The sequence below is a fragment of the Strix aluco genome, chromosome 3, assembly GCF_031877795.1.
Source record: "Strix aluco isolate bStrAlu1 chromosome 3, bStrAlu1.hap1, whole genome shotgun sequence".
Taxonomy (NCBI): domain Eukaryota; kingdom Metazoa; phylum Chordata; class Aves; order Strigiformes; family Strigidae; genus Strix; species Strix aluco.
The window spans coordinates 131,164,014-131,186,856 of record NC_133933.1 but is presented as its reverse complement, the minus strand read 5'-3'; the positions used below and the strand labels follow the sequence as shown (position 1 = coordinate 131,186,856).

Genomic DNA, 22,843 nt, shown 5'->3' with positions numbered 1-22,843 from the left:
TATCATCTAAAAACATCAGAAGAAAATTAAGTAGGTTGCAAAACCAAGCACTAAAAATTATAGAGTAACAGATTCACGATCATCTGTGCAACCTTAATCCGTTCCACTTTGTTAGTCCAAACCATACAGTGAATAAGTCAGAGAATCTATAGAAAAATATCATGTGGCTACAAAATTATAATTACAGTTGCATCTGTTTTTCCTAACTTTTGAATGTTCAGCTTTACAAATGAAATAGTTTTTTGGTTTACTGGAACTTCCCAGGTTTTGGTTCTTTTCTGCAATATCAAACTGTACTTTTTTGATATGCTGTTTTGAAACACATTTCATCCACAACAGTATCAGAAAACTGTATTAAATTATCACGTTATGTCACATGGAAACAGGTTTAATTAATAGAATTTAGGTAGTGTATTTTTCCATTTTCACTGTATTTGAAAAATAAACTAGATGAAAGTATATTTACCAGATAGTTATTTTCCATACAGCGAGCTTTGTATATACAATATTGTTTCCGTTTCCAACAATAACAAAAGCGTAAACTCAGGCCAAATGCTATTTTCAATGGGATTTTTAAATTCATTAAAGCTTTTTTTCATTTATTTTGGGCCTTCAAAGGGATTATCACCATTGCATCTTCAAAAACACAGAACTCATGCCAACTCTGTCAAGTCTGGGTAAACTGTTTTAAAGGTTAAGGACATGACTATTAATCTAGCTGTCAGAATTGCTTGGATCCCACAACTTCCACTATGCCTTCAGTGAAGGCAATACGGTTACACTAAAATATGAATCTGGGAACATGGTTTCAGACACCCAGGGAAAATTCACCTAGAAGTTTTTTCACAAAGAACACTTAAAAACAACCCCTATAGAAAAATATTTGCTGGGACAATAGGATGTAGTTGAAAGAGTACCAGTATAAATACAAAGCTTATTCTAAAATGCTGAATTTTCATAACCTTAATTTAAAAGAAAGCAAGAATTACGTGCTGCCAAAGGCAGAGCTGGTTTCAGTCCTTATTCCTACCCGGTGAGTCAGAGAGGCCCGTGTAACAGGGTGTTTTACCTGATCCTTCACCAGCAGCTCTCACTTACTCCATAAACCAACACGCTTAAAATGACATTTGGAGACACCAACAGAGGTATTTTACACAGCAGTTCCATTCCAAGAAATTCTAACTATTCATACAATGGCAAATTAGGCTTCACACTAATTACATTTCAATACACATTGGGACTTTGTGCTCAACTTTACAGTAAGTTGAGATATAAGCACATTATAAACACTGAAGTTTCATGTCCTTAACAATACTGTGCATGCAGTATTTCATTTTTAAATTTGAAATCACAAGTCTTATAAAACTGCAGCAGGATCTATTGGGTTCTGCTATAAATATTTCTACTATAAATGTTTCCAGAGCGTCCAATTCCTTCAATCCTAAAGCAGCATCTTCCATCATTAAATAATACTTGTCTGGTATTCACCTTTCAGCTGAGCACCATTCGCAACTGGAGCATGGAAGAAAGTCTGGTGAACTCATCCTGCCAAGCTTCCCTGTTAAAACTCTGCTTGGAAATCTCTGCTCATAAAAAAAGAAACAGGTAGTGTAACTGCCAGCTGTTTACAGAATTAGTGGGAAGACCCAGAACTCATCTTGTCAGCCATCACGTTTAAGAAATGCATGAAAGACAAAGGGATCAAGCTTACACACCCAGTCTACAACAGGTTTAACTCTAGCTCGTTGTTTATTTCCACACACAATTTTTCCGGTATGATTTAAAGTAACTGGTCAGAAGCATGTGTCAAAATCCTTTTCAGGTTAGTCACACTTTTCTTAGAAAAAAACAACCTTCAAAGACAGAGGCTGACTAGCACTTCCACTAAAAAGTTAATCTCTCAACTTATTCAAGATCTCTGAAGTATGTTGATAAAACTCGACGCAAACTCTCAGATTACGAGCAAAATACAGGCTCTGGGGGAGAGAAGAAGAGGGGGAGGATAGGTAGCAAGTACGGTATTCACACGAAATAAGAAGAAAGAGAAGTTAAGCAGTCCAAGCTGCAAGATCTCTTGTACAATTTACACATGAATCTGATTTAATGGTCTGAAAAGTTCAGGGCTTTTCGCTCCTATTTTTTTTCAATCCAGGAGTTACACAGTGTTAACAGAAAAGGAAAAATAAAAGAGAAAAATATATTTATTTGTCATTGTTAAACTCTCGGTGCAGTTTTACTGAAAGATTATAATATCTACTTTTTTTTTTTTTTTTAATTATTGAAACAGCAAATACTATTCTGAAACCTTCTGGACAGGGAATCAGCGTGCTGTGGGTTGGAACCTCTTTTCCCTCCTGAGGCCCTTGTTTCCAAAGACAACATACGCTGCGTACTGGAGAAAACACCAACATTAGGTGGATAACTTTATCAACACCTAACCATTTTGATATGTGTGATACCATTTAATATCATTTGAACCCAGGGTAGTGCTGTGATCTAAACTTATCTCTCCATTCACAATCAGGATCTGAATTCCACACAGGAAGGCAAGCTACTGATTTGTTTAGGTTCTAAATGGCTCCTCATTCATAATTTCATCATACAAATACAAGAAACAAGCCTATTTCTTGCCTTGCCTGGCATATTGCCTTATTTTTGAAGTCTTCACACTCTGGAAATCCAAAAAATGGGACCCTTGGGATTTCGGATGCCACATTAAAAAAAGAGGGGGGGAAATTAAGCCAAAGAAACACTGTTTTGAGCTTGTTTTGTAGCATATTCCATGATAGATAATTAAAAATAAACATAAATTGCTAACAATAAGACAAAACAAAAATTCGTGTTCCAAAATAGCTAGTCGCAAGATCAGGCTTGACTGGGACATTTCTGACACTTGTTTAAAACAGGACCTAACACTTAAGGATCTTTCCCTCTGCAGAAAAATGCAAACACATCCAAGAGCCCCTCCACTGATCAGCTTTAAGAAGCTGACAATTTGTGGATCCTTAGAGCAAAATATGGATACTGTAGAGTTCACTGACCAAGGCAAGGCAGCAAACTGTTGACTTATATACTCACTGCACTGTTTTCCTTTCCTAGATCACCTTCCTGTAACTCACCAACTTGCATGGGCTTCACTAAATCATAGCACATCTCTGCGTGGACACGCACTGGTTTAAACACGACTGCCAGGATAGCTTGCCTCAGCTTAAAGAACATAATAAACCAGTAAGCAGGTTTAAACAGATTTAAGAATATCTACGTGCAGATTTACCTAAGTTGGTTAGCAAATCTACCTAGTTTAGGCCACGCAACCTTGTCCCTCGGACCCGAGCACTTGAGTGAGGATTCTCACTGCAAGCTTTGTGCACAAAAACCCATCCTCACTTTTTCCCCCCACTCACCCAAAGGCATCTAAGGGAAACATCCCGCTGCTCCTTGTGCCGAGACGCATTGGAGTTGCTTCTCAGTCAATTGGGTCAACCACACAAGAACCTACCTATCTTTTCAGGGGAAACAGTAGGAACAGTATTGCAGGATTATCAGCGCAGAAGCTATTTAGCCTGAGTTTTCCCTGCGGAACGTACTGGCGCTAGCCCAAAGCCAAGCGAAGCCTAGTTTCTAACCTACATTCCCAGCCAGGTGAATTAGTTCAGGCTTAAAGAACCTCCAAACCAGTTCAGCAGTTTTTTCTTTTGTAAATGACAGGAGTCCAGGTAAAGCGCATGGTGCTGACACATCCTTTATACCTAGCCTAGGCCTCCGAGTGCTTTAAAATTTGTCCCACAGCAAAGCCACAGCATTTCAGATGGTCAACTTTACATGGAGATGCTGCCGTAGTGGTAAAAACCTGTTCTGCATCACCCTGACTCATATGTGCAAGGCTAGGTATGCAAAGAGTTGAAGCCGTTTCCAAGCAAGCCATAATTTTTAATATTGCAGCTACAGGCAAACATCCTATTCCAGATCCTGCTGCACCAGGGGAAGAGGTTAAAGCTCCTGGCTGTTCTCCGACCGATCAGCAGGGCTACTCCTGTGAATCCTCCCTCGCCCAGCAGCACGGCCCGACAGGCTGGATCAGCCCCGGCAGCGGGGAGGCAGGCAGAGGGCTCAGCCAGGCATCGGCAGCACGACAGCAGGCAGCCACCTCCCAAAAGACCATAAAGCCCTGGTTCGCTGCAATGTTATTTAAAAAAAACAAACAAACAAAAAAGAAAAACAACCCCAAAAGCCTCCATATTTAGGCTGCTAATAGCTGAGACTACCGACTCTCCTGCGGCCCACCACCATCCAGCTGCTTCCCCGTCGCAACTCCGCTCCTCTGCCTTTAAATTTAAACTGGAAGTTTTTGGAAGCAGAGCCCATTTCACTCCATTTTCACGTCACTCCTGCCCCACTGCAAACCCAATCCGTGCCTGGGGTTCCTGTATGCTGCAGCAATACAAATAACATAGAACCACCAATAAAAATTGCTTGTTTGTATCTGCCAGCAATTAAAGCTTGTAGGTAGAAGCGCCGGCCACATGCTACGGGGTATTACACACCACATTGGCCTTTCAGGAATACCTGGTTAAAATATTTACCTGTTAGTCCAAGCCCTTCCTGCTTAAAATCCTGTCTTTAAAGGCAGAATCTAACTTTAAAAACTATTTTTTTTTATTCCTCCTCTTTGATCAAAAGAGATAAGAACTACGCTTCAAAGAAACACAGTCAACCAAGCAAAACAAGAATAACTCGTCATATAAATAGTTTCCTTATACAAAATACACTGTTTTTCAACTGGCAAGCTATTTATGCAGGAGACGGGATATTTTTAGTAGTAGCACTCACACCTTCATTTCTGACAATCCCTGCAAAGTCTCATGCAAATTACCCCCTTCAGATTAGCAAACAACAAGGTGCTGATCTCCAGCAGATCTGTTCCTTGAAAATATGCTTATATAATTAAGTAAGCCTAATAATCCTAAAGACTTCAAATATTTGTAACAGTCCACTCAACAACCATGCCAAGAGACCCAAGACAAGTCAACAGAGGGCACATGTTCCCAAACGCAGACTTTTACAACGTGAGAATGACAGTGATACTGCTCCAATAAATCTACAGTGGAAGTGTATGACTAATTGTATGAATTAGTCATGCAGTTGTGAGCATGTGTCGTAGCATTATCAGAGGGCAAGGCTCGGGGAAAAACACGCATGCCAAAAATCAAAGTCGGCCCGTAGTGAATAAGAAGTAAAGGCCTGCCTTCTGAAGAGCCAAACCCCCCGCTCGTCTCTCAGGAAGCCTATTTGTTTTGGAAGCAAGGATTTGTGCTGCCATATTGTTTGGCAACATGTTTCGAACAACAGATACCCATCTTGAGCAAATAAGTTGAGATTTAACATTTCACCATGCCCATCGGCTTTGAGCCAGGTGCAGTATTGCCAAAGTTACTACTGTTTATTATCTACCATCAAGAGCTGTTTGTCCCCTTAAGTGGCAACTTGAACTTTAATCATTTTCACAAAACAGAGCTGCAAAGCTGCGGATGCTACACCGCTTACCAAGCCTCTCTGCAAATTTGTGGCTTTGCACCCAGCTTTTCCTGGTTCACAATGTTTCTCTCCCTGCTGCTCTGCAAGACGTCTAGGTATACAGCTACAGATGCACCAAATACTATGTATACTTCCATACCTACAGATGCACCAAATACTATGTATACTTCCATAAGTAATATATATTTTTTACTTTCTCTTGTATAAGCAAGCTGATGGCCACAGCAGGAAGAGTTCTGAACACACACACACGTGTCTGCCAAAATATTCTGAAGGTAGATCACCGCCTCTAAACTGCAACGGGACAGCACGTTTCCAGAAAAGTCAACCAAGCATCTTTTTTGTTCATATAAATTTACCATCTTGCTACTAGAACTCACCAGGTATTGTACTCATATATATACACACACAAATTTTACACACACACATATATATGCATATCCTGCCAGCCCACACAAACCCAGTCTTATTTTTTTTCAGTCTAAACCAGCAACACGAAGAATACAAGCCATGAGACAGGGTGAAGAACATACAAGCACCACCCACACGAGTCCAAATTTCCAGTTTTAATATACTTTGCTGTGTCACTTTTTTTTTTTTTTTTTTGGCTTTGCCGTATTTGGGTAGTGAAAATCTTATATCTACTGTACGCTGATTAAGCTTCCAGTGGACGCAAGCAACAGCCCCAGACGGCGCTCCACACCTTTTCACCTTTGCAAACACGCTCTTTCGGGTGAAAAAAAAAAAAAATAATAATAATCAGGAGATCGTCACCCAACGCGCACGACCCAGTTCTCAGCCACTGAAAGGTCAAAACGCACCTAGGAAACTGGAGGGCTTGAGTGTGTCTAGCAACCTACATCGGAAGGAAACAGCCTTTCCGCAACAGATTTTTCTACCACTAAATGTCATATTCCAGAGGCTACAGCCCCCCCGCTGCACAAACCGGGGCTACCACTTGCATATGCACCATCAGGTATTTGGGATTATTTGCAATCTGCTGCCGGTCCGTGTCTCCGAGAAAGAAATGAAGCAAATTTAGGGCAAGTGCTCAGCTAGGAGCGGGGAGGCGGACGCCAGCTTCGTTACCAGCCTCCTGCAGAGCCCCCCCAAGCCTGGAAGCCCAGGCACCCCTCGGAGGAACCTGCTTCCCCACACACCCTGCCCGACAACCCAGCCGTTCCCCGCTCCCACGGCCCCAAAACCCACCCGGTACCTCGGGGCCACCTCCGGCTCTCCCTGACCGACCGACCGGTTGCCTTCGCGCTGAACTTACTTGCCTCCGCTGACAACTACAAGCGCCCCGCCGGGGTCGGGGGGTGGTTCTGGGGGACACAGATACACAAGGAGGGGGACACGGGGGACACGATGCCACACGCAGACAAAGAACTGTCACCTAAAACGCCACTAAAAGGAGCGTCCTCTCTGCCCCGGGGGAGTGGGGGGGCTCCGCGGGCCCCCGCAGGCCGGGCCCCGCTGCCTCCCCTCAGCCATCTTCCAGCCGGGAAGGGGCTGGGGTGTGGGGGGGTGTGAGGAGGAAAACTGCTTTTTCACTTTTTAAATCAACTTTAAATTAATAATAATAAGGGGTGGGGGATATTTAAGGAGAGGGAGAGCTGGGATTTAACAGCCCGAGGCGGGAGGGGCTCAGCCGAGCAGGGTCCCCCGGGGCGGCTCTCCTCAGCCCCCCGCGGGGGAAGGAGGACGGGCGGGGGGGGGAGGCCGCGGCGCCCCTCCGCGCTCCGCCCGCCGCCATGGCAGCCCGGGGCGGGGGGCCGGGCCGTCCCCCGTCCGTCTGTCCGTCCGTCCGTCCCCCCGCCGTGACAGCTGCGCCTCCCCACAGGCCGGGGGCTGTGGCGGGGGCGACGGGCCGGTCCCGCCAGACACACACACCCCCCCCCCCGCCCTGCGCGGCGGGGCAGCGGGGAGCCCCAACCGGCCTCCCCCCGCCTCAACCCCGGCCCGCCCGCCCGCCCTCCGTCCCTCCCGCCCCGCCGCCAGCTGCGGCGCGGCCGGGCGCCACTCACCTGCCGCCGCTGCCTGGGTGACAGCCGCCTCCCCCCGCCGGGGCTGAGGCCGCGGAGCTCAACGGGCAACGCGACAGCGACTCCCCCGGCCAGGCGGCGGGGGCGGCCCCGGGGGGGGGGGGGGGTGTTGGTTGCTGCCGGTTGGCAGCAGCCCCCGCCGCGATCGCGGTGACCAGAGCGGTGGCGGCAGCGGGCGCTGCTGGGGGCCCCGGTTCCCGCTGCGGGGCTCCCGGGCAGCCGGGGCCCCTTGCCTGGGCGGCGCGGCGCGGCTGCGGGGCTCCGGCTCGCTCGCCGCTCTCCCTCCCGGCGGGACGGGGCGGAGCTGGGCACGGAGGACGAGGGGGGCGGTGTCGGAGGAGGCCGCCGCGGCCCGGCCCGGATCCCTCCCCCTCCTCCTCCTCCTCCTCCTCCTCCTTCTCCCTCAGTCGCTGCTGGCCGCCATCTTCCCTCCCCTTCCCCCCGTGGCCTCTCGCCGCGGCCCGGCCCGAGCGGCGGCAGCGCGGAGGCGGGGGGGAGGCCGCGTCCCCTCCGTCGCCGCCCCGGGAAGGGGCAGGGGGAGGCGGGCGCCATCTTAGCGGCAGAGGGGGGCGGCGGGGCCTGTCCGCCGCGGCCCGGGGGGCTCCGGTGGAGCGGCCTCGGCCTCGGGCCTGCCTCCCCCGCCCCTCACACCTCCCCAGGCCGAGGCACGGGGAGGCCTCTCCCGGCTGCCCCGCCGTCTCAAACCCAGGCCCCAGCTCTCGGGGACCAGCCCGTGCCGCCCACCAAGGTGAAGAAGCCTCCGCCGGGCTCGGGGGTCTCTTCATCTTCCTCACCCAGCAGCGGCTGCTGTCACTGAGCAGAGGCATTTTACGCTGGAAGTTACCTGTGGGGTTTTGTTTCGCAATCTCCTTCCCCTACCAGGCTTCAAGGAAGATTTAAAGGCCTTCATCTTGCATTAACGTTCTCCATCTAGGCATCAAAAAGGCTGAAATGTGCCTCGGATCAGCCGGGAACACCAAAATGAAGTTCAGGAAGCAGCATGGGGTGATAGATGGTCCCACGCAGACCTTGACCCGCTGTTTGGTCTCATCACCGTCATTTTTGGCTATTTCCACGCAAAGCTGCCGCACATGGAACAGTCACAATTGCTCTGTCAACTATTTTATCGCACTGAGGCTGTGTCTGGTTACATTATTCATCCTCTCAGTGGAACTGTGAAATCCCCAAACACCTCATGTGTCATGAGGCAAAACAACTCAATGGGTTGAATAGTTAAAATAAACCAGAGCTTCAGGTGGCTCATTTTCTTCCATGGGGGCTCTTTATTCCTCAGGGGCTTGACAGTGCCTGTGCTACAACAAAACAAAATGGCTTTAAAAGGCCCAGTCAAACACACCACATCACAAATCCACCTGGTGTGGTCACCCACATCATCATCATCTGAATTGGATTTTTGTCTTCCTCAGAAACCTGCACCTTTCTTGGGGTCCATACGGTTACCGCTGATGTTCCCTCCTTCCCAGAAAGCTGTATTTCATAACTGCCTCCTTATCTCTGGAGCACCTGTGAAGGGAAGGGGCAGGATAAGCCTGAGTTAACCCTTCGGCAGGTGAAGTGCCAGGGGATATCGACTGCAGGCTTGTTAGTTATTTTCTGTCATTTGGGGATCAGTAGGACTTTTCCTGGGCTTTTTTTATATTCATTCCAACCTGGTTAGTGGCAGGTACATTAGTGTAAAAAATGCTGTATGTTTTGTCCCTCTTCAATTAGACAAATAGTGAACTTTTTTTTAGAAGAATTTCAGGCCTGTGCGTGTGAACGAAAGCATTGAAATGAGCGGGGAAGTGGTGGAGAAACAAGACAGAGGAGAGCAGCGACCTGAGATCACGCACCCACAACAAATCCTCTGCTGCAAAACTCACACTGTCCACGAGGTAACGAAGGAATGCTTCTGATTCTCCTTTAATTGCATTCTTGGTAGGGGCTGAGGCAGCATTAACAGCCGCTGCATGCTGCTGCATGACCCTTTGTTGCAACACATCTAGGTGGAAGTGCTAATAGATTCCTTCTGGTCCTGTTCACTTCATGGCAGCAGCGAGGGAAGGGAGCTGTGTAAAAGTCCCTGAGTCTTCCTGAGCTGCCAGCTCTCCACTGCCTCTGCAGGCTATGCCCACTTTGGTTTTATTCAGGCAGAAAACGCTCAGCCTTCACGACTAATACAAAGCTTGATGTTAGAATATTTCCCCTCCATGAATTCCTCACGAGAAAGTCATATATGAGCTAATCTCATGCGGTAGGGACGTTGTAAATTTTCAGTGATATTAGCACTGAGAAGTATAAAACCATTTTTATTACTTTAATCTGCAAGTTAATTGTTAAATGGAATGCAGGTATAAACAATGCTGGTTTTAAGTACATTACAGAGCTGTCAGGCTTTGACAATTTAAATGAATGAGACTTCAAAACGTATTATGAAAAAGATTAAACGTCTCATTGAAATACACACGAAATAAAAATTAAATCCATCAGCAAAATGAAATTATTTCAAAACTTCCTAGAATTAAATCCAAAACAAAGGCCTCTCCCACCAGGTAAGTGATACCACGGTGGGTGAGACTTTATCTGAAAGCAGCTTTAATTTCCAGTTGACTTCAAATGACAAATAATTTACTGTTGTTAGATCTTTCTAGCCTGAGCACTTTTTAAAACGAGATGATATAATTATCTTCATTTTACATACACAAAGCAGTGTTTAAGAGGTTTAAGTAGAGGTCAAGCAGCAAGTGAGCAATGGAATCACCAACCAAAACAGACAGTGTCCAGGTCTCTTGGTTGTCCTGTTCCCTGCCATAAACCCTCTGTGTGACGCTGCCACCTGTAGCCCTTTTTCCATACAAATTACTCAGGCTAAAGGCCGTTTTCAGGCTTTATTTCTGTTTATGAAGCAGCCTATTTTAAGAGTTTCTTGTAAGCCACAAGTAGCCACAGTACAGTCGTTAATCTAAGAAGGCAAAATTAATAGTATGCAGTTCTTTAAAGCTTCTTGGCCAAACTCAGCGTTGTAATAAGCAATAAATAATTTCTTTGATGATAATACTGCCTCCACTTAGTACGCATATGGTTCTTTAGAGCTCCACATAACTTCTGAATATAGGCTTGCCTCTGTTTCATGCTGAGCCCTTGAGGAGTGCCAAGCTCCTCCATTACTACTGACTTACTTATCCCCTAAAAATGTAATAGAAATGTTAAGATTGGTCTAAATGGGGGGGTTGAATAGGAATGCTGGGTGCGGGAGCACCAGGAGGAGCAAATGGCAGGAGAAGGGTACAAGAATGGCATTTGCTGATGTCATCTGGACTAACAGGTCGCCAAGATTGCAGCATGCGTCTACCTGCAGGGAGCCAGTCCACCCCATGGGCAGCCAGAGAGCTCAGAGGAGGAAGGTCTCTCCAGAGAGTGAAACATCTCTCTCAGCTCCTACGACAGCTAAAAGCCAGCACGTAGAACAATTGAGACCTGAGGATGAACATCTCTTGTCCTCCAGCTCATCCTGAGATGAGACAGAGAAATGGACATAAGCACTTTGATACCTGAAGGTACTACCTGGACACTGCGTGGTACTTCTGAGCACGCATGAGAATATGATTGAAATCAGCTCTGTTTTAATTCTTTTCCATCTCCTCAGGCCTCAGGTGCAGGTGTGCTATGTTGTCGCTGCAGCATTGTGCCATCATTTCCTGTGTGACAGTCTTTTTCTAGCGTTCAAGACCACCGAAAGATATGAAGGTTTGTTTTTTTACACAGCAGAGGATGCATTTCACTAAAAAAAGAGCTTTGAGCCAAGAGCAGGACGCTTTTAACACACTGATTTAACACCTTTTACTTTTACAACTTTGCAAACATGCTTTAGCCAAAATTAACGTACAACCCCGTTAAGGTTAATGAGTTGTTTCACATCCAGGCACCAACTTTTAGCCCACGCCGGTTCACACAAGCACCTTGGCCTAGCTGCAGACTGCAGGGAGGAGAGCGGTGAGGAAATCCTTCCCCAGGATGGTTGTTGGAGGCAGCGCCTGCTCCCAGCACCACTCGGGGAAGCCTTAATGAAAAGCAGCTCATCAGCAGTTACGTAACCTAATGATAATCCGGCTCAGGCCGGGCAATACTTAAAGCCACAGCGTGTCTCTGCTGTGACCTATTTTATGCTCGATGCAAGGGCAAAACTATGTGGTTTGTAACTTTGCTGGGTCTCTTACCGCGGAGTTATTGCCTGTCAGTAGAGAAGCCCCCTGCGCACGTTTTTTTCTGCTTTCCCGGCTGCAAAGCGACCGGTTTGGATTTGTCAGTGGCTTTTTATGGTATCGGCTCCAAGCACAGGCACAGCAGAGAGCAAATTGTAAACAATTAGAAGGAAAACACTTAATGTCCTGCAGGAAACTCAGCATACTTTAATTTCAGCTTCAGAAGCTGCAGAGGGTCCGGGGGTATGTTACAAAGCACTTCTAATGCCATGTTGAACCACACAGAAAGCTTTTGTGTTTTTATTAGACCTCAGAGAGCAAAAATGTATGCTTCCACATTCCAGGGTCATATTTACATTTAACTTAAGAAATTCATTAGGATGGCACTGGCATAACTCAAACTTGTACGACTGGCCAACCCTCTGTAATCATTTTTTTTTACCTCTCGATCTGCAGAATCAACAAGAGATTAAGCGCAGAGATGTTGATTCAGATCTCAGCATTTAATCTGACCACAGATGGTGTCAAAAGAGGGACAGCCATGCAAAATAGCAACAGATTTTTTTCCTAAACAATCGCTTTTTTGTTTAATAAAGATAGAGGACTAGTGGCCAAATTTTAAATATAGAGGAAATCTCAGTTTCTTACAGTTCCTCTCCTAGAGAGCTTTGAAGCATTATTAATGGGCTGATTTCTGTTAATGATTAATAATGTGTTTATATTTATGTACTTAAGTTATTATTGTTACTATTATTAATTCCTATCTTTCATAGGAGAAATATCTTGTTCCTTATAACACTGGACGACTTAATGACACAGCTGGTGGCAAGAAGGAGGTTGTGGTGTTGTGCTAACTGTAAGAAATAGTGCCTGTTACACATAGGTATATTCATTTTGGATGACACTTATGTTTACACAAAACCCTGTTGTTTTCAGATCGGTGATGCCAAAGCTTTACATTTACGGCCACAAGGAATACCAGGCTTTGCAAAAATATACCACCACGGATGCTACTTAGTGCTGATGGATTCCTAGAGTAGATCATGTGGATCTGCTGATCTCTTATGGAGTGAAAAAGTTGCTCAAGCTAATGCAAAGCGTTTTTTAAAAGCTGATTTTTAATACCCAGCATTAGTCAGCTTAAGGTCAGAAATTAAATTACTCTTAAAAGGATTTACAAAACTTCATGTTGGTAGGAATATTGCATGACATTTAAAAGGAATAATAATAATTTTAAGAATCGTGGTGATCGTGTTTGTTGGCTTTTGAAACATCTTCCTGTGAAGCCTGCAACCAAAACACTGCTGCATTGTACTAACATTTAAGAAACAGAAAGTGGAACTAAATGTAGATTATTAAAATAGTGTGGCTGATTATAAACTCTAAAGGGAAATTGTGTAACCTCATTTCCTTATCTCATCTGAGCAAAAGGCTAGAAAAAAGGGGGTGGGGAAATACACTTTTTCGGTTTTAGTCATCTCAAGTATTACTAATCACAGAAAAAAAAAATATTTTTAAATGCCTTCAAATATGCCTCAGAGCCCTTTAAAGTGGGCTCATTAGGTGCGAAGGAGTTGGCTCTAGGTGATTAAGGGGTAAGGGTTAAACAGCTCCTTTCAGGCCCGGTGAAGGTACCAAGCCCTTGCCCGGGTCAGCTGCGATGGGTCAGATCGGGTCGGTATCAGTGCCTGTGTTTGCCCGTATCTGTGATTCATCCCTGCTTGTAATGTGCTTGGCTAGTTGGATAATACTGAATATAGAAGAAAAGAGTATTTTCTCATTCTTTCCTGATGGTATTTTTTAATTGTTGGCTTTTAGGTGGCCTGTGTGAAAAAGAATTGATTGTTTCAGTCTGTTGGTGAGTGGAATGATAACTCCCACCAGAGTTGGTATAACTTGTCCTTTTTTGGCAATCACGCCGCAGAGACCAAGTGCTGAATAGGGAATAAAGCAGAGCTGTTCTCCAACCCTATAGAGATGATTCCACAGAGAGCCCCCTCTATTTACTCATCTGCACTTAAAGACTGTCAGTTTTATTCAGATATCTATTCAGTCTGTGAAATAGTTTTCCTTAACCTACTTTTAATGCCTTTGAAGTATCATCTGCTTCACTAGTTTGAAGAGCACTAAAGCCCTCATGCAGCCAATAGGCACTTAAGTGCTTAGTTTTAAACCCATGAGTAGTTCTGTGAGGCACACAAGACCTGCTGCCGTTAGATCTGTCAGTCCATCTACTTCGCTCCGTTGTTTCCAACAGCGTGTGGCATCAAATTCCCTCTCCTGCACCTCACCTCCATCTCATCCCCCTCCCAATGCATTCACAGAATCACAGAATCATTCATTCAGGTTGGAAAAGCCCCTCGGGATCATCGAGTCCAACCCTCAGCCCGCCTCTACAAAGTTCTCCCCTACACCACATCCCCCAACAGCTCATCCAAACGACCCTTAAACACACCCAGGGATGGGGACTCCACCCCCTCCCTGGGCAGCCTAATTCGGAAGAGAAGAGGGTTGATGCTACCACAGCGACTTCCCCACTAATTGTGGATCTTGAATCACCGTGGATACCACCACTGCCCCTTCCACCACCACAACAATCACCGGGTTTCTGTTGGGTCTGTCCCTGTCGATAGAGGTTTAACACAAAATCTTTCCCATTGCCTAACTGTTAGGAGCGGTACTATCCCGTGAAGCATGAGGTGGAAGAAAAAGCATTTTTCCCCCAAAATTTTGTTGGCCTTCACTATGAGGGTCCTGGGTATCTCATTATCCTCAAAAATGCCTCAGCCTGCTGGGGGTCTGCTAAGCTCCTGGCCTCTGTGAAATCCTGTGCAGTTAATTAGGTCTGTAGTTGTACCAGAGACCCCTGCAGAGGCAGATGCGTTAACCTGGATAACATGCACCAGAAAGTGATTAGAAATGCAAGAAAAAACAGGGGAAGCAGTCAGGGAGAGAAGAAAGAGGTAAAGGTGGTGCTTCAGGAGAACAAAATGCAGGATAAATGGGAAGCAGTGTTCGTAGTTAAAGGGGATGAGTTCTCTGTCATTTCAAATCAACAAAGTACAAAGAGAAGACGGGTACCCTTGTCACAACCTGAAATTTATAGATCATGAACAAAATTTTCTCCATTTTGTCCTCCACGGGTACCACAGAAGAAGAATGAAAAGTCATTTAATATTAAATGTTGGTTTTCTCTGCTTTGGTTGCTTTTCTTTCACCATTTGTGCATATTTAATAACCTTCCCCCTGGTCAACTGCTATGGCTGAAGGCAGAAGTGACAAAGGAACTGGAGTGGAGCAGGGGCAGGGGAGAATTGAAAGCATTTCCAGCATCAAATGTGGACAACTCTGTTTCTGTGTCTGGGTACCTCCTCATATTGATAATGGCAACCCCTTCCACAGCTTTGAAGATGACAAAGTTGTTGTAATGGATCGCTAATATTGTTAACGCTTCAGGATGCTGCAGTTTCTGAGGTCATGGAAGGTAACATGTGGGGGTTAAAAGTGGTAATAACCTAACTTGGAGAGGTTATCCTTATTCCAGCTGGTTGAAAATTAGTGTAAATGAGAGGAATTATAACAGAGCTCAGACATCTAAGTGACCTGAGACATGTGAATGGAGAATACCACGACCTAAGGTTAAACTGCATGTAAAATCCCAGAATACAGTGGCAAGTGAAACCAGGAATGAGATGTGTTTAGATCATGGCTTTCTCCTTTTGAAATCAGGGGTCCTTCCTGAAAAAAAAGAAGCCAGTAAATTTAGCAATGCAAGACTTCCCCGCAGTGGCGACAAGGCAGCAGGGTGCCCCACTGTTGCATCACACAAAATATTTTGATTTTTTTTCGACGGCAAAGTCCAGCAAAAATGTGGCCCCTAAGTAAAGGAAATATTTACAGCATGGACTTATGACTGGGTTGGGTTTAATGGTATACAACATTGTGAGAGGCCTAAGTGATATTGTTTTATGAGCTGAAAGTTTTTAACTCCTTCAGTAGAGAAACTCTGACCAAGAACTGCCTAAATTAGGAGGTACCACACATCATGTTCAATGACAGTGAATGTCAAATTTGGGAATCAAATGAAAATTTAATGAAGTCATATTGAGATCATAAAATATGGACCAAAAGCAATAGAAATGTGTAAATTTTTTACAATAAAAAGGATTAAAACTGGAGAATATTTTTAGCATTACTGCAGCTTGTTCCCAAGTGCAACTGTTTGCTGTTGAGACTATTGATAGCTTAGTAGGTTCTCTCAGTAACGGCCTCTTACCACAAAAGTACCTACCACCATAAACATATATTATGTAAAAACTGATGTCCAGGTTGATTTAAGTTCCAATCCTGGAAATGAAATGGGACCACATTATTAAGAGATGTAAGCTAAGGTATTACACATACCAAAAAAAAAAAAAAATGACTGCCGGAAAATGTATGTCTGGGCAAACTGCACTCACATTACCCCGCATGATTTACCAGTCACTATGGTGAGTCAATATTAAAGCCCAAGAGTTTGGTAACGGTGTACTGACAGATTTCAAAATTCCCTGCGAAAACGGAATTAAATAGGTCCTACTAAATACAGTCTGAAAGATCTTGTCCTCCTGCTGAGGGAATAACTACTTGTGCGTGGCATCAACTAGTAGTTAACGGTTCTCGGGTACATGACACAGGAGATGGGAGCTCTGTTTATGTCGTTTCTCTGCATCCCCTTTGGTAGGGGTCACGTCAATTAGCTGAACCCCCCGGCGTGAAATGTGTGCGTAGTGTCTCTAATGCAGATAAAGGGGTGAAACACATGCAGTATTCACCCTCTGGTACAGTCAAAACCATCTAGTATGGGATCCCTTGAGTAAACTTACTACTGAGTTGCAACAAATACAGTGAGGAGCTCAAGCTTTAGCAAGCTGACAGTCAGCAAGTCTTTCTATGAAGAAGTCTGCGAGTTGGTCACCCAGAGCCATAGCTGCACTGCAGTTAGTTTAACATCCTCTAATTGCCCGATTTGGGCCTAATTGTCAGCTTTTGTTCTTCTCATCTCCTAGCGAAGCCGTGGGTTTGCCCTCACATAGTAGTTAATATTGTTAGGAGGACTGTGCTCATTGCTGTGAGCAGTGCTGAATCCCCTCCAGTTCTGCACTGCCCTGTTTGAGCCAGGATTAGAGACACGCAGCTGTGAATTTCCACAAAGATGCTATATACAATTGCTCTACATACTATCTTCTGTGTAACCGAAGAATTTACTTGCTTGTTTTCTATCAAACTGCTTACTGAGCAGAGCTCTTCGCAGATCTACAATGATATGCTTGTCCTTCTCCTGAAAGATGCAGTTGAAGAGTAGTTTTTCCCCCAGTGCTTAATCCATTGCAGTTCTCACCAACGTTACCTGCCACCATGGTGCTGCTGATTTGATTTGCATCGATTCCTTTGAAAAACACCCGTGTTTTCTCTAGATGCTGCCGCTCCGAGCCTCACCTGGAAATCCAATCTTTACTGCACCTCTCCCAATCAGGTTTTTAGTAAATGCATTAAAAACTAGACACACTACAGAATCTTTACTAGCAGTCGTGTTAGCCTGGTAGTCAAGGTGAAAGCCAACCATTTATTACTAATTTTAGTTTCTAGTCTCCTAACAGTTTTTCAGTGTGGGACTCCAGCTCCCTGATCATGAGAGCCAGTGCTGTGCTGCGATGCAAGCGTGCAGGTGAGCTGTTGGGAGACCAAGAGAAAGGGAGAGACGAGGAAATGTAATTCAGAAAGAGGAAAGAAGAGACCTTAGTGGTGCAGAAAGAAACCACGCAGTGTCCGTATGGAAGGGGGATGACTGCAACAGAGAGGAAGATGGAGGAATAATGTCAGATTGGAAGAACCGTAGGAATAAGGAGGAGAAGTAGTAGGGAGAGGAGAAGCTGGAGATCACATCTTCATTTAAAAGCAGAAAGTCTGTGTGATCTGGGGTAGTTGTGTACGCCCAGATCCACCCCGTCTCATTTTAGCCCTCACTGCGGCACCCAGGCTTCCTAAGCAAGTTGCCCCATTCACCTTCAATGTCAGGAGCCCCTGGGCAAGTTGGCCCCTTGGGAACCTGGCCCCTTGGGTTTTGGCTCTTCCTGTGGGTTCATGGGGAACCTTGTGCAGCCAGGTCTCTAATTTCCACCCCACCACCTGGTATCTTAACAGCAGAGGACACAAATCCCTGCCTCAATTCCTCTAAGTCGCACACCTCAGCCTGCAAAATGGTGGCGACACAATTTCTCTTCCGTAGCGGTGGTGGTGTAAGGATGGATTTGGAAATGATTGTGAGGCCTTTGGGCATTGTGTTGGTAGAGGCATGAAGGAGGACAGAAGCAAAAGAGAATGGAGAAAAGAAATAGCGAGAAATTAGACGAATTAAAGGTCAGTCAGAAGAGAACTGCATCTCATGGAGAGCATTTTAAAGTAGCAGAGGGATGAAAACCAGTTTGAAGAAAACACATTAAATGAGGAAAATTGCAGCAACAAAAAAGTGGAGAATAGGAAGAGAAAAAGAAGGAAAGCCCACAGGGATCATAAAGCGATTCTTTATTTTTATGGAGACTTTCCACTTCTTTATTCAATTTTTTGAATGCAAGTTTTATTAGTGGTTTTGGCTCTGCTCTTGCAAACAAATCAGGCAGCACTACCAACAGCAAACTGGGAGGAGGTGAGATGCTCTTGGAAGTCACACATCATCTTCTTTCTCCTTCTGAAAAGCTGGCTGGGTTAACCCCACTGTTGGGAAGATCTGCCAAGTGGCCATGGATGCTCGTATTATAGTTGTAGCTTGGCTTCTTAGAAAGCACAACCTTACTCTGCACCGGCCTTTTTCGCAGGGTTTACCTTGCTGAGAAGACAGAGAAAATACTGCAGGCAGAGGTTGATGCACTTCCGTTACTGATATGACACCTCCTCATGGGAAAGTTGATGTTATATTTGCTACAAAGTAAAAATTAGACTCGATCTTAAAGGTCTTTTCCAAACTAAATGATTCTATAAATAGACTATGAAATAGCATATAAAATATAGATTATAAAACCAGCACTGTACAGTTGGAAATGTCCATATATCAAATGTTTCTTTGCCCCAGAGATTTGTGCAACCATTGAAACCATCTTGATAAACACGATTTGGGGTAATTGGGGAAATTCTGGTGTGAGAGAGTTATGCCAGAGGATATTACCTAAATTAAGAGTCCAGGGCTTGGGTCTTCAGGATTTTACCATATCCATTTACACGTGTGTGTATGCTGGGAGGGAGGGGAAGAGGTTCTTCATGTTTTGCTCGGCAAAGGAGGGCAGAAACTGTCCTGAGAGGAGCCTCGTGGTATTTTCTTGCTGTGAATTGCTGAGGAATCTGCTCACAGAAGCCAGGCAGGTTTTGGGTTGGAAGGACAGAGCTGGGAATGGGAATTGTGGACAGGGCTACGCTGCAGACGTGACTTGAATGTCTGAGAAAGTTGTTGAACTTGCCTGTGTCTGTCTCCTCACTGCTAGAACTGAGGATAACAATACTTACCAAAGTACCAGATTACAAGGTTTAATTTGTATTTGCATAGTGCTTTAAGATCCTGGCATCAAAATGTTGCTCCTTAGCTCAGGGAAGAAACTTTTCTCTGTGTCAGGATTTCTCCCAGGCACGTCTCAGGTTCTTTTTTGTTGGTTTCTTCGGGTTTTTTAACTCTACCTCCCTGTTCCCTTAGAGGTTTGATTTCTCATCTTTGTACTTGATCTTCTACATCAGAGAACTACTGCTGCTACAGCCGTGCAGCGCTCTCTCTGCCCATGCAGATGACAAATTAATCTAACATTTCACGTCGGAGAAATACTTATTATTTCTTCTACCCCTTTTGTTCTCGTAGTCACAGCGCTTCTCAAATTGTGCGGCTGGCCTCCCCGGGGAAGCTCTGCTTTCTTCCCAGAGAGACCACAGCAAGTCCAAGGACAGTGAAAAATGGAATATTATTTTCTTGCTGGCTTAGTGATTTTCATTTAGGATTCAGCAAATGCAGAGCCATCTGCTATGTATGAAATATCCAATAATAGTTCTCCAGTTGCTGAATTCTGAGTGGAAACAAGCCAGCAAGGGAGACAGAGAGCCTGGCTTGCCTCGAGCCTCCTCTGTAAGCGTACACAGGCACACTGCACCAGTGTCTTTGCTACCTGATTGTAGCAGTATTTCCAAAAATACAGGTAACTTGAAGATGGAACTGGAGGTCAGAGGAAGAGGACATTCAATTTTCCCTCTCTTGGTGATCCTATGTATTGCTTTTCTTTGTTTAATGGGTGTATGGTGACACGGTGCCTTACAAAACATAAAATAACAGTGTTTTCTCATGGAAGGTCTGATTCTCTCCCACCAAAGCCAGTAGGACCTTCATCAAACATAAAATCACTGGGAACAAGGTCAGGAGCTCAAATACTATCCCTAAGATCCAAGTCAATGGATGATAATTGAAAAGAGATATAGAAATCTTGGCAGCAGGCAGCTTAGTGTATAAAAGCTACTTTCAGCTTTTCATGCCCAAATCCGCTTTGTTTCCCTGCAGACACACGGCACTTCGGGTGCTCCTTCCAACACAGCTCTTTGCTTTCTGCTACATTCACTGAGCTTTCCTGCTTTTGCTGAAATTCCTTAATCTTCCCTCCTTTCCTGAAGTTAATACCGTGTTATCTGTCAAATTAGCCAATAGTATTGACTTAAGTCATTGGTTTTAGAGCTGTCGGGCCGCACAATTAAATGGGGATGATTCAAAGTTTTGCCAAAGCCACTGTTTTGGACTATCAGTGCTGCTGGGCAGACCTTGGCTGGACTGAGGACTTTAGCATTAGCACAGCCACATTGATATACTTAAATTGATACAAAGCTCATATTAGTATAGAAATGGCTCGCCAAGAGTGCAGGTTGTGAGTATTTGACCGGAGCTCTGCTAGAGGCTGAATTACAAAAGGCAAGGACTAGGCTTAGACAAATTCGTACCTAGGAGATCATAAATCCATAGAACAGCCCAAGCTGGAAGAGACCTGGAAAGATCACCTGGTCCAGGGAAAGGGAGCCTAGATGGGATTATCTAGCTCCCTGTCCCATCGTGTCTTGAAAACCTCCGGTGATGGGGACTCGATCACGTCCCTGGGGAGGTTGTTGCAGTGATTGCTTGTGCTTTTTATGAAAAATGTCTTTCTTTCCTACTTATTTTTCTTACATTTCTTACTTTTTTCTTGGCATCTGTAAAGACAAATGTAATTCTTTAAGTGCAAAATGAAGCTCTGGTTTCTGCAGCTCCACGGGGAGAGCTGGACTTTGCAGCAGATCGTTTGCCCACGCAACCACAAATTTCACTGATTTCTGTAGCTGAAAGAGCGGCTGTAATAAATCATAGGTGCAAGCTGAGAAGGAGGAGGGCCCCAGCCCCATGTGGAGATGGCGTTGGGTGCTGTGCCGCGGGCAGGGCCAGGGCTGGCAGCGCCTGGTAAAGGATAACCTTCTATTTCATCGCCAGCCTCATCAAAATTAACATGAGCAGGAAGGGCAAAATGCAGCAATTTCCATCTGGTCCTCTCCGCAGGACTGATTTACAGGGGAGGTGATGCTCTGCAGATAACTACAGAGAAGGCAAAGCAGAAAAAATCTTCCTGGATTACCCATAAATATATATACATTTTTGTAAAAACCACAGGAAGTTGACCCAGTAGCGAGTGAGCAGACATGCATTTGCACACCCTCTCCAGCAGCAGCCCTGCTGCGAGAGGAGGGATGCTGAGAAGGAGAGAGGACACGCAGCAACCCGCGGGGAGGTGGAGGAGGAGGAGGAGGAGACCCCTGAGGAAGCACCCTGCCCACACCCCATGGTGTGCCAAGTCCCCCAGAAAGGCAAACTGGGGTTTTGTTTTGGTGGAGAAAAACCTGGTTCAAAGCTCAAAAGTAGAGATGCTGGGCTAATATCAAAGGCGGCTGCGTACTGACATGATTTCTGCTAATAATTCAGGCCACATTAGTGAAATCTTCAAGAGTTTGTAGTTCACAAGTCTCTGCTTCATCCTCACAGGTCAAACAGCTTGGTGTTTCACTAGGACAAGCAGCACGGGCACCTCTGGGCCAGACTCCTTTGGGCTTTGCAGCTCAGACGAGGCATTTGGCCTTTGGAGAGCTCCAAGGTTCAGACTGCCTCTGCCAGGGAATGGGCAACGCTACCCCCCAAACTGGGCATTGTGACCTCAACGAGGCTTCTCCGCTGATATGAGGGGGTGTTATCTCTTTAGATGGTGTGAAAATAGGCAGTGGAGGTTGGAGGGTGTTGGAGGCAGGAGTGCCCACCCTGTGCCAGCCCTTTTCCCATCATCTAATCACAGGATCATCGAATCACAGACTGGTTTGGGTGAGAAGGGACCTTTAAAGATCATCCAGTCCAACCCCCCCGCCATGAGCAGGGACATCTTCAACTAGATCAGGTTGCTCAGAGCCCCGTCCAACCTGACCTGGAGTGTTTCCAGGGATGGGGCATCCACCAGCTCCCTGGGCAACCTGTGCCAGTGTCTCACCACCGTCAGTGTAAAACATTTCTTCCTTATATCTAGTCTGAATCTCCCCTGTTTCAGTTTAAAACCATCACCCCTTGTCCTGTCACTACAGGCCCTATTAAAAAGTATGTATATCACCATTAAAAAATGTATAACGTGGTTAAAAAATGTATAATATGGTTAAAAAATGTATATCATGATTAAAAAATGTATAATATGGTTAAAAGGAGGCCAGCAGGGTCAGCATAACTCTGCGCAAGTTATCCCTGGCTCTCAAACTGTCCCTTGGAGCTCTAAGGAGGAGAAAGCAAACTGAGAAATGCCCTAATTTATATTAGGATCTAGGCACGGATGAGCAAAATGTAAGGTAACGGTACAATCCGCTTGCACCATCCTCCAGTACCCGGCATCGCCGTGTTTGCAGACGGATGGGGCTGTTTCATTAATAGCTAATGCCTGGGCCAGAAAACCCATCTATTTAAAATCATTAGTGGAATGGAAAAGGAACATCCCACAGATTAGAAAC

The 22,843-nt window shown here is 45.3% G+C and overlaps 1 protein-coding gene across 1 annotated transcript in view; it reads right to left on the bottom strand.

The window, feature by feature from the left end:
* The window catches only part of NCOA1 (nuclear receptor coactivator 1), a 190,207-nt gene extending 182,351 nt beyond the window's left edge, over window positions 1-7,856 (bottom strand). Inside the window, exon 1 of the mRNA XM_074820336.1 lies at window positions 7,563-7,856. The gene's annotated coding sequence lies outside the window, so the exon portion shown is untranslated. The remainder of the gene's footprint in view (window positions 1-7,562) is intronic.
* Between the last annotated feature and the right edge of the window lie 14,987 nt (window positions 7,857-22,843).